Source organism: Mauremys mutica, chromosome 8, assembly GCF_020497125.1.
Source record: "Mauremys mutica isolate MM-2020 ecotype Southern chromosome 8, ASM2049712v1, whole genome shotgun sequence".
Classification (NCBI taxonomy): domain Eukaryota; kingdom Metazoa; phylum Chordata; order Testudines; family Geoemydidae; genus Mauremys; species Mauremys mutica.
In genome coordinates this window covers 78,126,276-78,142,970 of record NC_059079.1, presented here as the reverse complement: position 1 = coordinate 78,142,970, position 16,695 = coordinate 78,126,276, and positions in this window count along the sequence as shown.

Sequence of the window (16,695 nt, the reverse complement as noted above, 5' to 3'; positions counted from 1 at the left end):
GGATCTCACAAAACTGGATAACTGGGCAGCAAAATTACAGATGAAATTCAAAGTTGATAAATGCAAAGTAATGCACATTGGAAAGCATAATCCCAACTATACGTATAAAATGATGGGGTCTAAATTAGCTGTTACCACTCAAGAGAGACATATTGAAGTCATTGTCGATAGTTCTCTGAAAACATCCACTCACTGTGCAGTGGCAGTGAAAAAAGCTAACAGAATATTGGGAATCTTTAAGAAAGGGATAGATAAGACAGAAAATATCATATTGCCTCTATATACATCCATGGCACGCCCACATAGAATCATAGATTATTAGGGTTGGAAGAGATTTCAGAGGTCATCTAGTCCAATCCCCTGCTCAATGCAGGACCAACACCAACTAAATCATCCCAGCCAAGGCTTTGTCAAGCCAGGCCTTAAAAACCTCTAAGGATGGAGATTCCACCACCTCCCTAGTGAAATAGTGTTTCCTAATATCCAACCCACACCTCCCCCACTGCAACTTGAGACCATTGCTTCTTGTTCTGTCATCTGCCACCACTGAGAACAGCCTAGCTCCATCCTCTATGGAACCTCTCTTCAGGAGTTGAAGGCTGCTATCAAATCCCCCCTCACTCTTCTCTTCTGCAGACTAAATAACTCCAGTTCCCTCAGCCTCTCCTTGTAAGTCATGTGCCCCAGCCCCCTAATAATTTTAATTGCCCTCCGCTGGACTCTTTCCAATTTGTCCACGTCCCTTCTGTAGTGGGGGGGGGGGGGCAAAACTGGATGCAATACTCCAGGTGTGGCCTCACCAGTGTCGAATAGAGGGGAATAATCACTTCCCTCGATCTGCTGGCAATGCTCCTACTAATACAGATCAATATGCCATTGGCCTTCTTGGCAACGAGGGCACACTGCTGACTCATATCCAGCTTCTCATTCACTATAATCCCTAGATCCTTTTCTGCAGAACTGCTGCTTAACCAGTCAGTCCCCAGCCTTTAGTATTGCATGGGATTCTTCCTTCATAAGTGCAGGACTCTGTACTTGTCCTTATTGAACGTCATCAGATTTCTTTTGGCTCAATCCTCAGATTTGTCTACATCACTCTGGACCCTATCCCTATCCTCCAGTTTATCTACCTCTCCCCCCAGTTTAGTGTCATCTGCAAACTTGATGAGGGTGCAATTAATCCCATCATCCAGATCATTAATAAAGATGTTGAACAAAACCAGCCCCAAGACAGACCCCTGGGGCACCCTGCTTGATACCAGCTGCCAACTATACATCAAGCCATTGATCACTACCCAATGAGCCCAACAATCTAGCCAGCTTTCTATCCACCTTATAGTCCATTATTCAAATCCATACTTTTTTAACTTGCTAGCAAGAATACCGAGGGAGACTATATCAAAAGCTTTGCTAAAGTCAAGATATATCACATCCACCACTTTCCCCATATCCACAGAGCCAGTTATCTCATCATAGAAGGCAATCAGGTAGGTCAGGCACAACTTGCCCTTAGTGAATCCATGTTGACTGTTTCTGATCACCTTCCTCTCCTCCAAGTGCTTCAAAATGGATTCCTTGAATACCTGCTCCATGATTTTGCCGGGGACTGAAGTGAGGCTGACCGGTCTGTAGTTCCCCGGGTTTTCTTTCTTCCCTTTTTTAAATATAGGTACTATATTTGCCTTTTTCCAATTATCCAGGACCTCCCCTGGTTGCCACGAATTTTCAAAGATAATGACCAATGGCTCCGCAATCACATCAGCCAACTCCCTCAGCACCCTTGGATGCATTAGATCTGGACTCATGGACTTGTGCACGTCCAGCTTTTCTAAATAGTCCTTAACCTGTTCTTTCACCACTGAGGGCTGCTCACCTCCTCCCCATACTGTGTTGCCCAGTGTAGCAGTCTGGGAGCTGACCTTGTCTGTGAAGATCAAGGCAAAAAAAAGCACTGAGTACTTCAGCTTTTTCCCTCATCATCCGTCACCAAGTTGCCTCCCCCATTCAGCAAGGGTCCCACACTTTCCCTGACCTTCTTATTGTTGCTACCATACCTGTAGAAACCCTTCTTGTTACCCTTCACATCCTTTGCTAGCTACAACTCCAGTTGTGCCTTGGCCTTCCTGATTACACCCATGCATGCTCTAGCAATATTTTTATACTCCTCCTTAGTTATCTGCCCAAATTTCCACTTCTTATAAGCTTCCTTTTTGTGTTTAAGCTCAAAGATTCCACTGTTAAGCCAAGCTGGTTGCCTGCCATATTTGCTGTTCTTTCTGCACTTAGGGATGGTTTGTTCCTGCGGCCTCAATAAGGCTTCTTTAAAATACAGCCAGCTCTCCTGGATTCCTTGCCCCCTCATATTAGCTTCCCAGGGGATCCTGCCTGTCAGTTCCCTAAGGGAGTCAAAGTCTGCTTTTCTGAAGTCCAGAATACTGTGTGCAGATGTGGTCGTCCCATCTCAAAAAAGATATATTGGAATTGGAAAAGGTTCAGAAAATGGCAACAAAAATTATTACGGGTATGTAACAGCCTCTATATGAGGAGAGATTAATAAGATTGGGACTTTTCATCTTGGAAAAGAGATGACTAAGGGGAGATAGGATAGAGGTCTATAAAATCATGACTGCTGTGGAGACAATAAATAAGGAAGTGTTATTTACTCTCTCGTAACATAAGAACTAGGGGTAACCAAATGAAATTAATAGGCAGCAGGTTTAAAACAAACAAAAGGAATTATTTCTTCACACAACGCACAGTCAACCTGTGGAACTCCTTGCCAGAGGATGTTGTGAAGGCCAAGACTATAACAGGGTTCAAAAAAGAACCAAATAAATTCATGGAGAAGCTGGAAATGGGTGACAGGGATGGATCACTTGACGATTACCTGTTCTGTTCATTCCCTCTGGGGCACCTGGCATTGGCCACTGTCAGAAGACAGGATACTGGGCAAGATGGACCTTTGGTCTGACCCAGTATGGCTGTTCTTATGTTCTTATTGTGTGTTAATGGCTGAAATTTCACGGCCTGAGTTATATCAGAGGTCAGACTAGCTGATCATCATAGTTTATTCTGGCCTTAATATCTATGAATTCATCAACCTGAGTGTAACAGTATGATGACTCACCCCTGCAGCGCCTCCTGTCGGTCATTCTGGGAATTAGATCTTCGACCCAGGAGCGCCCTCTGCAGGCCGGTGTCTCGCCTTGCCACTGGCCCCCATGTCCCTCCCAAATCCCAGTGCCCATTCTGCCAGGGTTCTAGCCCCTGCAGTACCCCAGCATCTCTCTGTGTCTCCCCTCCCTGGGGAACCCCCAAACCCCTATCCTCACCTCACCTCAGTCTTTGGCTACTGCCAGTCATCATCTAGCCCCCGCTCACTGGGGCGGACTGCAGTATAATTGCCACTCATCATTGGCAAGGAGGGTTTGGACCTGCTGCCTCTGCCTACCCTCAGGCTGCCCCATTGCAACCCCAGTACCTTTTTGGCCCTTAACAGGGCCTGCAGCCTGGGGATTTTCCAGGCCAGAGCTCCCCAGCTTGTCTGGTCTTTCCCCAGCCCTGCTCCACTTTAGGTGCCCTGCTCAGCTCCCAGCAGCCAGGCCCATCCCTCTAAAGACAGAGAAAGCTCCTAGCTCACTGGCCTTTTATAGGGCCAGCTGTGGCCTGATTAGGGTGTGGCCCAGCTGCAGCTGCTTCACCAATCAGCAAGCCTCTCCCGGGGCTGGCTTTAACATTTTAAGGCAGGAGCAGGTGACCACCCAGCTACAGTGAGATATATGTCATTGGGTCCAATTTGCCTCTCAGTTACTACTTACAAATTTCAATTTCCTTCTGTGATTAAGGTACCCTGTTTTTACTGGGCTCCTATTATTTGTTTCCATTTCACTTTCGGTGTTTACCATGATCCATTTCCTTCTGGTACTATTTTTTATGTTCCAGGTGCTGCCATATATTACCTGGTACACTTCTTGTTTTTTTGTGAGTCGATGTGAGTTTTGACTGTTTTGTATAAATACTGTGCGGTGCCTTAGTTCTCCTGCGTGTTGCACCAATGCTTAGGTGGTAGGAACAAGGTGTGTGGCTTGCTAAGATCCTTGGGGGTAGGTAAGGCTACTCCAGTTGCCTGCACGTAAGCTATAGAAGGTGCCCTTCATAACTTAAAACCTAGGAGGGGGGACGCGACCAGGCAAAACTTTGTCTGGGAAGTGAGCCAAAGACCAGGAGGAGGGGCAGTGGGTGGGTTGGAGGTCAGGTCGCTAGAAGCTGGGCAGTCTGTGATTGAGAGAGAGAGGTGGGGAGTCCAAGATGGACTTGGCTAAAAGTTACCGATTCCCATGCCAACAAGTCCGTTCTACATTGTGTACTTGTTCATTAATAAACCCTCTGCTTTACAATGTTGGTTGAGAATTACAGCTGACTACGGAGTTGAAGCGTAGGGCCCTTTGGCTTCCCCAGGAGCCACACCCAGGCAGACTCACTGCAGGGTTGCTAAATGTCCCAAGGTCAGACACAAGAAGGCCAAGACCACTTAGGCTTTTTTGCCCTGGCAACAGTGTGAGGGGAGACATGCCTCACCTCAGTTTTGACTGGCTTTTTAAGAGAGCAGTTTTAGAGCATTAACCAGGTGATTCTGTGACAGACTGTTGATTATCCACTCCTTAGGAAGTAAGGCTACAGAAATCTTAAATTTAGATTTGTTGATAGATATATATATCTAGATATATATACACACATACACACACAAACACACACAGTGATTACAATCTGGAATTAACCATTTCATACGTTTAGGAACATTGTGACGTTCTTGTGTTGATTTGGTTACATTAACCAATGTTTATCTTTCCATATATTACATATTGTCCCCATATGAGGTATGGCATTTTAAAAACACATTTATGTTAGGGTACTTTTGTTTGGACACTTTAAATACAGATTCATTACCATACCCCAGTAAGCATGTGTTCTGTGTGCACCAATTACATATTTATAGACATTTCCATAGTCTCACTAATGTTATACAATTTTATAGTTGATCCTATATTTATGACTAGAATTTTAGTTTCATTTTTAAACCAAGCCCCTTGAATGATATATTCTCGAGGTGCTTTCCCCCCCCCTCCCCTCCAACAGTGTTGGTGTGTCTAAGGGGTTTCTTTATGTAGGTCCCACAATTCCCCAGTTTTGGTATTAATTGCTCGGGATATGTTGGCTCCCAATGCATATGCACCATTTGTTATACTTGAGGTCCCTAAATACCTTTTGTTAGTTGGATTATATTCCCTTTTAACTACTAAAGCATGTGTTCCTGAAGCTTCTTCCCACCCTTGTGTTAATATCTTGGATGTTAATCCTTGTACCCACACAGAAATGCATGCCCTACTTGGTACATGAAATGTCCACATTCCCTGTGTACCTTTTATGGCCTTAAAGGGAATGACAGATTCTGTTACCATAAAGTGCCAGATTTCCCCATCTTTCACATTCTTCCTTCTTATCATCCCCTTTACTGGGTTTAGCAACTTGATATTCCTTTATTGAGTTGTGGAGAGTTTTTGTACTGGAAAAATCAGTTGCCTGAAGAGAATTTTTATCATTTCCTTTCACTTTGTTTTCTTTTAGATTTTTTTCTCCCTTTGATCCTCGTGACATAAATGCTGCTAGAGCAGTGGTGGGCAACCTGGGGCCTGTCAGCGTAATCCACACCAGGCAGGTTGTTTACATTTGCACGGATGCCTGCAGCTCCCAGGGACCATAGTTTACTGTTCCTGACCAATGGGAGCCGCGGGAAGCGGCAGCCAGGCCCGCACCGCTTCCTGCAGTTCCCATTGGACAGGAACGGCGAACCACGGCCACTGGGAGCTGCGGGCAGCCGTAACAAAATGGTCTGATGGCCACCAGCGGATTACCCTGACAGGCCACGTGCAGGTTGCCCACCACTGTGCTAGAGTCAACAGTATCAGGGAAACAACTCTAACAGGACTTTTGTACAGGACTTTTTGCAGAGGTTGGCTTCAAGTTGTCACCCACAGTAAGGTTTACTCTGGCTAGGACTTTGATTAAACCTGCACCGTTATCTATTCCAGTAGTGGAATTTAGACTTTCCAAAAGCTTTTTTAAAAACTTTCCCCTCATCAGAGAATTAAGCCTGGAGGCTGCTTTCAGATTTTCCTATAATGATATCAAAAGCAGGAAGCCTAGTGCATAACCAGTGAAGCCACTGGGTAATTAAGGTCTGCTTAGCACCCTGGAACACCCAAGAAGAATAAAGCCAATCTAGAAGAACTAAACACATTTGCATTCATCTTTACAGTTAAATTCTAGTAAAGATGAGTTTACTAGAGCTCTTTGAGAGGATTAACAAGGATATAGACAAGGTGATTTAGTGACTATAGTGTACTCAGATTTTCAGAAAGTCTTTGACCCCCTACTGAAAGTTTTTAGGCCAGGTGAGGTGTTATAGGATAAGAGAGAAAGTCCTTTATAGATTAATAACTGGTCAAAAAATAAGAGACAAAAGGCAAGAAAAACTGATTAGTTTTCAGAACAGAGAGACGTGAACAGTGGTGTTTCCAGGGGTCTGCACTGGGAAAAGGCAGTACTGTTAAATGATCTATATTAAAATTTAAAAAAAGGGGGCAAACAATGAAGTGGCAAAAATTTGCAGATAATATAAAACTTCAAGATGGTCAAGTCCAAAACAGACTTTAAAGCGTTGCAAAGGGATCTTACAAAACTTGGTGACTAAGCAGATGAAATCCAACGCCGACAAATGCAAAGTAATGCATGTTGGAAAAATGTAATTCCAACTATACATATAAAAGAATGGGGTCTAAATTAGCTGCTGCCACCCCAAAAAAGGGTTCTGGAATCATTGTGTACAGATCCTTAAAAACAGTCACTTAATGTGCAACAGCCATAACTGAAAAAGAAAAAGCACAGAAAAAAAAGCAACAAAAGTTATCAGGCGTCGGGAACAACTTTACATAAGAAAAAATTAACAAGACTGGGACTTCCCAACTTGGAAGAGAGATAAAAGAGATAAAAGGGAGAATACAATAGATGTCTATGAAATCCAGATTGTTGTTGAGAAAGTAAATAAGAAAGTGTTATTTACCGTACTACTTTTAAATAAAAAAAATGTAAGAACTAGGGGTTACCAATTAAGATTTCTAAGCAGCAGGTTTAAAATAAACAAAAGGAAATAAACACAGGAAAATTAACCTGTGGAACTTCTTGTCAGAAAATGTTGTAATGGGCAAGACTATAACAAAGTGTTGTTGTTGTTGTTGTTGTAGTAAAAGAAAGAGACATTCATAGACGCTATTAGCCAAGATGGGCAGGGGCAGTGGTCCTGGCCAGGGCTGCCCAGAGGAGGGGGGGCAAGTGGAGCGATTTGCCCAGGGGCCCCCAAGGAGCCACCATGAGAATATAGTATTGCAACTTTTTTTTATGGAAAGGGCCCTGAAATTGCTTTGCCCCAGGCCCCCTGAATCCTCTGGGCAGCCCTGACCCTGGCCTCCATTTTCCAGAAGCTGGTAATGGGCTGCAGTGATTACTTGATCATTGCCTCGTCATTGTCTCTGAAACACCTGGCATTGGTCATTGTTAAAAAAGACAGGATGTTGGGCTAGATGGACCTTAGTTTGACCCAGCATGTTTTTATGCTTGTGCCCCTTAAGAAGGATGCTCATTGTATTGAAATTTGAGTAACTTAATCTGGTTTATTCTTCAGATGAAATCCTGTGGCTCAGACAGGTCTAGTAATCACATTGCCAACAAGCCATAGCAAATTTCACAGCATACTTTTTGCTTCCATAAATTTATAGATTAACCTGCTGTGGCAAAGTTCCTCCTCTCCTCTAGTAGGTCCTGCGCTTATTGGCGGATTTCTTCCCCTCAGTGGTTTTCCCCTTGGATGAAACCCATAGTCTGGATCAACTACTCCTATGTCTGATTAGGAGTAGCGAGACTTGGGGGGAACCCGGGCCCGCCCTCTACTCTGGGTTCCAGCCCAGGGCCCTGTGAATTGCAGCAGTCTCTATAGTGCTACTTGTAACCGCTGCTTGACCGCTACAGCTCCCTGGGCTACTTCCCCATAGCCTCCTTCAAACACCTTCTTTATCCTCACCACAGGATCCTCCTGGTGTCTGATGCTGCTTGATTGTATGGTGTTTTCCTCAATCCTCCAGTAGTACCCCCTCTCAGTTCTTAGTTCCTTGTGTCTCTTGCTCCCAGCTCCTCATGCGCACTTCTCTCCTCTGGCTCCTCCTCCCTAGACTGGAGTGAGCTCCCCTTTTTATACCAGGTGCCTTGATTAGCCTGTCCTGATTGGCTGCAGGTGCTCCAATTAATGTAGCTCTCTCCGGTGCCTTCTAGAAAGTTCTTAATTGGCCTCAGGTGCCTTGATTAGCCTGTCCTGATTGGCTGCAGGTGCTCCAATCAATGTAGCTCTCTCCGGTGCCTTCTAGAAAGTTCTTAATTGGCCCCAGGTGCCTTGATTAGCCTGGAGCAACTGCCATTTTGGTTCCCATGGTACTAGGGATTTGCTTAGCCTGGAGCTAACATACCTGCTCCTCAGTACTTTCCTGTAGCCATCCGGCCTTGCTCCATCACACTGCAAAAACATAAGCAAACAAAAACACACAAGGCCTCTGACTGGGCCTTATAGGTTAGTACATACCGTGCATTAATTTCTGAAAATTGTTATATTTAGTCCCTTGGCAAGTATAATTGGATTTAATCAGAATGTTTTTACATGTCTCCATCCGGAGTGGTTACTAAATCTGCCAAGGGACTGGCCATATACTTAACTGTTAACTGGAAAGGGTTTCCTTTATATAGGGTTTATTTTACATTTGTTTACTAATTTTAAGCATCACTGAGTTTTCTCTTTTTCATCAATATTTTAATTATTCCTTTGGCTCTTCCTTTTGTTTGTGTTGATTTCTCTGTCCAAATGTTTTCCAATGTTTGCATCAAATTTGCTATCCAGATCATCTTCTGTACCTGCTCAGGCATTTGTTTATTTGGTGTTAGCAGGAACTCAGGAGTTCTTATAATTTAGCCGGTTATTAATTCAAAGAGGTTAATAACATAACAAAGAAAAACAAACAACAAATTCAGTACAGAGAACCATTTAGCCCTGGCCACTGCTCTGGCCATTATAGGTGGAAGGTTGGCTACAACAGGGGTAGATTTACAATTATATTTTTATAATATAATCATGGGATGTCATCTGCTATCCGGTTTCTGTACAAGCCAGATTGGGGAGTAGCAAGGGCTTGACGCTTTACTGATACCCCTTGTGCTTTTAGATCCTGCAACAGGTTTTTGGATGTGGGGAACAGCTTTTGCTGGATAGGAATACTGAGAAGCTGGCTTTACACATTCCTCCTCCCCCCCCCCCCCCGCACCCCACACACCCTATCATTACCACTGCCTTTTCTTTCTAGCCCAAATCATGAGAAATTCCCTTATGCACTTATTGTCTGGCAGTGCCACATCTACCTTAGCTTTACAGGCTCACTTCCTTAATCCTTTGTAAATAACCAGGTTATTTACAGTCTCTTCCTTCACAACCAGCCTTTCTGCCAAATTAATCATTCACTTTTCCCGTTGTACCATATCTACTTTTAATATAGCTTTTTCAGTTATGCCGTTACAAACCACTGTATTTATTTAGAACTTAGTTTGATCTACTACCCACAGCAGGTGTTTTAATACTTAAAGTTGCCTTTGCTCCTGAATTAATTAATGCCAGCAACCATTATATGTTTCCTTCCATCCCCTCTTCCACGTAAGATTTACCAATTATGTGGGGCTGTAATTTGGCTACTAACATTTACCATTGGGGACAGGGGTTGCTAAGGGCAAGGCATTTTTACTGAAACGTGGAGCCACCCTGACAGGGAGCTGCCAATTTCATCTGAGCCAATTACGGGGATAACAAGCCATAAGAACTCACCAGCAGATCTTCTGTACCTGTTCCCACACTCTCAACAGCCTTTAACTCCTGGTTGCAGTGTTGACTGTGATCTAGTCCTTGCCATCAAATCACTTAAAGCAGCTAGCCAAGTCTCCAGAGGTTGGCCATCCAAACGGGCCATATCTGCCCCTCTTTCCTGAAGTTGAGCCCATACCTGTGCTCTCAAAACTAAACACTCCACGTCTTCTATCATGCCATCCTCGGCCTTGTCCTATTTCATTGCAACTACCATGTCCCATATCAGTGTGCTTGGAGCCATTATAGCTCTTATGTAAAGCCTCAGCTCAAATGCTATTGTAAGATCTGTAACTTGTATCATTAAGTTCTGCAACCTTTTTGCAGACTTGGCTACACTGGAGAGTTGCAGCGCTGGTGGTGGGTTTACAGCGCTGCAACTTACTCACCGTCCACACTTGCAAGGCACATACAGCCAGGGGTGAGCTGGAGCCGGTTCGCACGGGTTCGCGCGAACCCGTTGTTAAATTTAGAAGCGGTTTTAGAACCGCTTGTTAACTAGCTTCCCTGCGAGGGAAGCTTTGATGGGCTCTGCCTAGGAAGCCTGTAATTCCTCCTCCCGGCCGCCGGGGGGCGCTGCGCTGTGCTGCGAGAGCCATGTGAGCTGCCTCCTGGCCCTGTTGCTGCTCCTGCTCTTTGAACCTCTGGCCCTGGGGCTCCGGCTGCGTCCTGCTGCTCCCAGCCGCTCCCCCCGTGTGAGTATCTGCGCCCCTCCCCCGCCTTCCCTGCCCCCCAGCCAGCCCCTGCCCCACCCCCTGCCCCCAGCCCCCAGCCAGCCCCCAGCCAGCCCCAGCCCCAGCCACCCCCTGCCCCCTGCCAGCCCCTGCCCACAGCCAGCCCCTGCCCACAGCCGCCTCCTGCCCCACCCCCTGCCCACAGCCACCCCCTGCCCCACCCCCTGCCCACAGCCTCCCACAGCCAGTCCCTGCCCCCAGGCACCCCCTGCCCCCAGCCACCCCCCTGCCCCCAGCCCCTGCCACAGCCACCCCCTGCCTGCAGCCAGCCTCTGCCCACAGCCGCCCGCAGCCACCCCCTGCCCACAGCCACCCGCAGCCCGCCCGTCTGCATCACCTGCCCACAGCCAGCCCGTGTCACTCCCTGCCTCCAGCTAGCCCTGCCCCACGCCCCTATCTGCAGCCAGCCCCACATCCACTGGTGCCCTGCAGTTCCCAGGGCAGTAACCCTGCACACCTGCTTTAATGAGGGGGGGGGCAGGGAGCAGCTGGGACCCACACATGTGCACACCCTAGAGTGACCAGACAGCAAGTGTGAAAAATCGGGACAGGTGTGAGGGGTAATAGGAGCCTATATAAGAAAAAGACCCAAAAATTGAGACTGTCCCTGATCACCACCCACACATTTGAAACGGAGCTCATTTCTAGTTCAGCCCCATCTTTTTAAAAAAGAACTTTAGGTAGGGTTAAAATACATCTGTATTTCCCTGGACATGTCAGGCTTTTCGGTTCTTAATCACCTCCTGGGAAAATATGGACGTATGGTAACCCTATTGGTACAAAAAATACATGCTGTCGCACATCCCTTAAATCAGAACTTTTTATAGGGAACCCGTTGTTAAATCAGAACTTTTTATAGGGAACCCGTTGTTAAGATTTTGGCAGCTCATCACTGCATACAGCGCTGCATCCCCCTGGCTGCAGCGCTGGCTGTACTCCTGCTCTGCCTCGGGTATAACTATTGCAGCGCTGGTGATGCAGCGCTGCTCCGCCAGTGTGGCCACCAAAAGTGCTGTTATTGGCCTCCAGAGGTATTTGGAGGTATCCCAGAATGCCTGTTCAGCCACTCTGCTCATCAGTTCGAATTCTACTGCCTTGGCCTCAGGTGACCCACTCTTTAAATGCCCCGGGAATTTTAAAAATCCCCTTCTTGTTTGCTCAGCCAGGTGTGGAGTGCAATCAGTGAATCTTTCCAGGTGACCATGCCTCCACACGCCAAACGAACCCCAGCATAGAGCAATGGCGAGTTGCTGGACCTCATCAGTGTTTGGGGGGAGGAAGCTGTGCAGTCCCAGCTGCGCTCCAGCCATAGGAATTACGATACCTTTGGCCAGTTATCAAAGGCCATGCTGGAAAGGGGCCATGACCGGGACGCGGTGCAGTGCAGGGTTAAAGTGAAGGAGCTGCAGATTGCCTATTGCAAAGCCCGCAAGGGAAACTGCCGCTCCGGCACTGCCCCCATGACCTGCCATTTTTACAAGGAGCTGGACGCGATACTTGGAGGTGACTCCACTGCCAATCCGATGACCACGATGGACACTTCAGAGCGGGGGGGGAGGGGGAGGAGAAGGGGAAGGGGGGAGGAAACTGAGAGTGAGGGTACTGGGGTGGGGGGAGACACCCCAGAGTCCCTGGAGGCATACAGCCAGGAGCTCTTCTCAAGCCAGCAGGAAGGTAGCCAGTCGCAGCAGCCAGTACTTGGTGAAGGAGAAGCAGAGGAGTGTGTTACCGGTAAGCGGCTTTTATTTTCAGGATGGAAATGTTTCGGGAGAGGAGGGGGGGTTAGGGCTGCATGCATGCATGCCTAGATGTGGCATAGCGCATTGATGTGGTCTATCACGTTGCGGTAATCGGCCTCGGTAATCTCTTCAAAAGTTTCAGCCAGAGTGTGGGCAATGCGCTTGAGCAAGTTTATAGGGAGAGCCACTGTGGTCCTTGTCCCAGTCAGGCTAACGCGTCCGCGCCACTGTGCTGTGAGGGGTGGGTGGACCATTGCTGCACACAGGCAAGCTGCATAGGGGCCAGGGCAGAATCTGCATTGCTGTAGAAGAGCCTCCTGCTCTTCCCAGGTGACCCGCAGCAGCGAGATATCTTCCAGGATTAACTCCTGTGGAAAATGTTGGGAGAATGTTCAGTGCAGATGCCCCCTGTAGCTGTTTGCTGTCTCCAACGCACAGAAACCCCTGCACAGCCCTGAAGCAATCAGTCCCCCTTACTCACCATTTCGTGGCTCCTGTGGGTTATGTGCGCTCTGTTTGGTATGGGAAAAGTATGCTAAAGTGACAACTGTAAACTCCTTCACTGTGTGGGAATAACTGTCTGGATGAGATTATAAACAATGCTGCCTCTGTTAACTGTTGCCATTTTTGCCTTTCGAAAAGTGTCCTTGACTACTGGACCACCCGTATCATCGACTGCTCAGAGGCTACAAAACCTCAGGAAGAAGCCGCGAAAAAGCAAAGAAGACATGCTGAAAGCAGTTATGGATCAGTCTGCCAGAGAGAGTAAGAAAGTGCAGGACTGGAGGAAAAAACTGCAGGACTGGAGGGAAAGGGAAAGCAGGATCCGCCAGAGAAACGCAGTGGCTAAGAAGAAAAAGCAGAAAGCAGCTGATAAGCATCCTGGTGCGCCAAGCGGACTCTATCCAGTCACTCGTAGCCATGCAGGCAGAGCACTACTGTGCCGGCCCCCACCCCCGTCCCAAAGCTCTTTCCCTCGTGCCCCAATGTCAGCTCCAAACCCCCTTCCCCAGCATCCAGGTTCTTACCACCACCAGCTGCCCCCAACACCTGTACGTTCACCAACCAGCCCTGAGAACTACGACCCTTACCCTATGCACTCAACCCCCATCACCATGCAGTATTTTCATCCTGAAGTGCAGCACTCATTGCACAGCATTCCAGACAGGACATATTCAAACCTGTGACAGTCCACCACCCCACCCCCCTGCCCTTTTAGGTTCCCAAAATGTTGTGTGTCTGTCAATAAAGTTATTTTCTTTTCAATAAATGAATTATTGGCTTTGAAAACAGTCTTTATTATTGCAGAAAGTCAAAGATACCTTAGCCCAGGAAAGAAACAGGCACTGCAAATCAGCTTAGGAAAAACAGATTCCTACTAACATCGTAACCACTGCACTTCACTCCCGTGCAAGGCAACAAACATTACTGTTGGCTTTCAGCCTCAAATTCCTCCCTCACGGCATCCCTAATCCTTGTAGCCCTTTGCTGGGCCTCTCTAGTAGCCCTGCTCTCTGGCTGTGCAAATTCAGCCTCCAGGCATTGAACCTCGGCGGTCCATGCCTGACTGAATGTTTCACCCTTCCCTTCACAAATATTATGGAGGGTACAGCACGCGGATATAACCGCAGGGACGCTGCTTTCCCCCCTAAGTCTAGCTTCCCATACAGAGATCGCCAGCGCCCTTTTAAACGGCCAAAAGCACACTCCACAGTCATTCGGCACCGGCTCAGCCTGTAGTTGAACCGGTCCTTGCTCCTGTCAAGCTTTCCTGTATACAGTTTCATGAGCCAAGGCATTAATGGGTAAGCGGGGTCTCCAAGGATCACAATGGGCATTTCGACGTCCCCTACTATGATCTTCCGGTCTGGGAAAAAAGTCCCGGCCTGCATCTTCCTGAACAGGCCACTGTTCCGAAAGATGCGTGCATCATGCACCTTTCCAGGCCAGCCTGTGTAAATGTCAATGAAACGCCCACGGTGATCCACAAGCGCCTGGAGAACCATAGAGAAATACCCCTTCCGATTAACGTACTCGGATGCTAGGTGGGGTGGTGCCACAATAGGAATATGCGTCCCATCTATCGCCCCTCCACAGTTAGGGAAACCCATTTGTGCAAAGCCATCCACAATGTCCTGCACGTTCCCCAGAGTCACGGTTCTTCTTAGCAGGATGCGATTAATGGCCCTGCAAACTTGCATCAACACGATTCCAACGGTCGACTTTCCCACTCCAAACTGGTTCCCGACCAATCAATAGCTGTCTGGAGTTGCCAGCTTCCAGATTGCAATAGCCACCCGCAGGGCAGCTCTCAATCTCGTGTCCTTGTGCCACAGGGTGGGGGCGAGCTCAGCACACAGTCCCATGAAAGTGGCTTTTCTCATCCGAAAGTTCTGCAGCCACTGCTCGTCATCCCAGACTTCCATGACGATGTGATCCCACCACTCAGTGCTTGTTTCCCGAGCCCAAAAGCGGCGTTCCATGGTGCTGAGCATTTCCATGAATGCCACAAGCAATTTAGTGTCATACACGTCAGGCGACTCGCTATCACCATCGTCGGACTCCTCACTGTCACTTTGGATCTTAAGGAATAGCTCAACTGCCAAACGTGATGTGCTGGCGAGACTCGTCAGCATATTCCTCAGCAGCTCGGGCTCCATTTCCCACAGAAATCGCGCTGCACAGAAACCGTTGGGAGAGTCACAATGGCGCCAAACGTGGACGGAAAAACAGTGACTGCTGGGATGTGAAGCGATGCATCACGGGGCGTTGGGACAGGAAGCGGAATGACCCGCACTCTTCCGTCCCCTCCCCACAACCCACGGCACCAAAATGGGACGAGGTGCTCTGTGGGATAGATGCCCATAATGCACCACTCCCAACAGCACTGCAAATGCTGCAAATGTGGCCACACTGCAGCGCTGGTCGCTGTCAGTGTGGCCACACTCCAGCGCTTTCCCTACACAGCTGTACGAAGACAGCTGTAACTCCCAGCGCTGCACATCTGCAAGTGTAGCCAAGCCCTTTGTAACTTCAGTTATTGTTAGCATAGCCTTTTAAGTTTTGTAACCTTTGCAAGCTCTGTAACCTTTTCAAGTTACCACTTGTATGAACTTCCAAGCTGTGTAATATCCCATCACACAATCACAGAGAGTGTGAACAAGGGAGTATATGTGGGACTGGGCAGAAAGGAACTGCAAGGAGAAAGGAGCCCGGGGACAGGAAACAGGTGCGTCTAATATAATCTGCCCTGAGAAGGCAATCATGGAGTGCTGTAAAGAAAAGAAGAACCTATATGCATGAAAGGAACTGGTCTGGGAATGCTTCTCGGTGATGGACACAGAAAGGAAACTCAGTGTACGTGACAGGAGCTGTCCAGTTCCAAAATAAGAGGAAGAAGGCATGCACACAAGCCCCTGCTTCTTTACCTGCTCAGCAGCCTGGATTCGTGACCGCAGGCAGACACTAGATCTACCATGCTTCGGCTTTTCGGCCTCCATGCTGTCTCCAGTAACTCTCCACCTGAGTAAGTGTGTGGGTGCATGAGGGTATGAATGCAGTGAATGTGTGCATGTATAAATAAGCTCCATCTCTTTTCTATCTGACCTAACAGTGGCATTGTAATAAAACTAATACAAGTGTGACCCTGGGTTGGTTTTTAGGGGAACAGAGGTAATAATAGCCTGCTTGATTGCTGTAGGAAGCCTCACTAATCACTTTTCTAGAAGAACTACCCACTCCACTTACTACCCTTTCTGCCTCCTGAGCTGCTTTAATCAATTCAACCTGATCTAAATCCATCCAGGATCCTATGAATACCTTAATAGGTTTCCTTAAACTATCATAGCTAAAAGATTTGATCTGTTTCTCCTCGATTTCAGCCAGAGAGCATACCAACAACAACCTAGTACAATAAGCCATAACAGATTCTCCTTCCTTCTTATGTATCAGCAAAGCGGTCCTCAATTCAGAGGGGGTCAGAAAGTATCAGGCTACTGTCTGGATAACACCGTCTCTGTCACCTTTAACTCTCCCTCAATTTCTGCCAACAAAGCCTCCTTCCGTAGGGCCAGCACATCTTATTATCAGTTCTCTTTAATCTTCAAGATCTAAATGTTTTCTAACGATGTATTCCAACAGCCAAGACAAACACATTATCTTAGTCAAAGAGTCCATTTGTTTAGCCACTGTCTGTTTTTTAGTTTCAGTCAGAGGA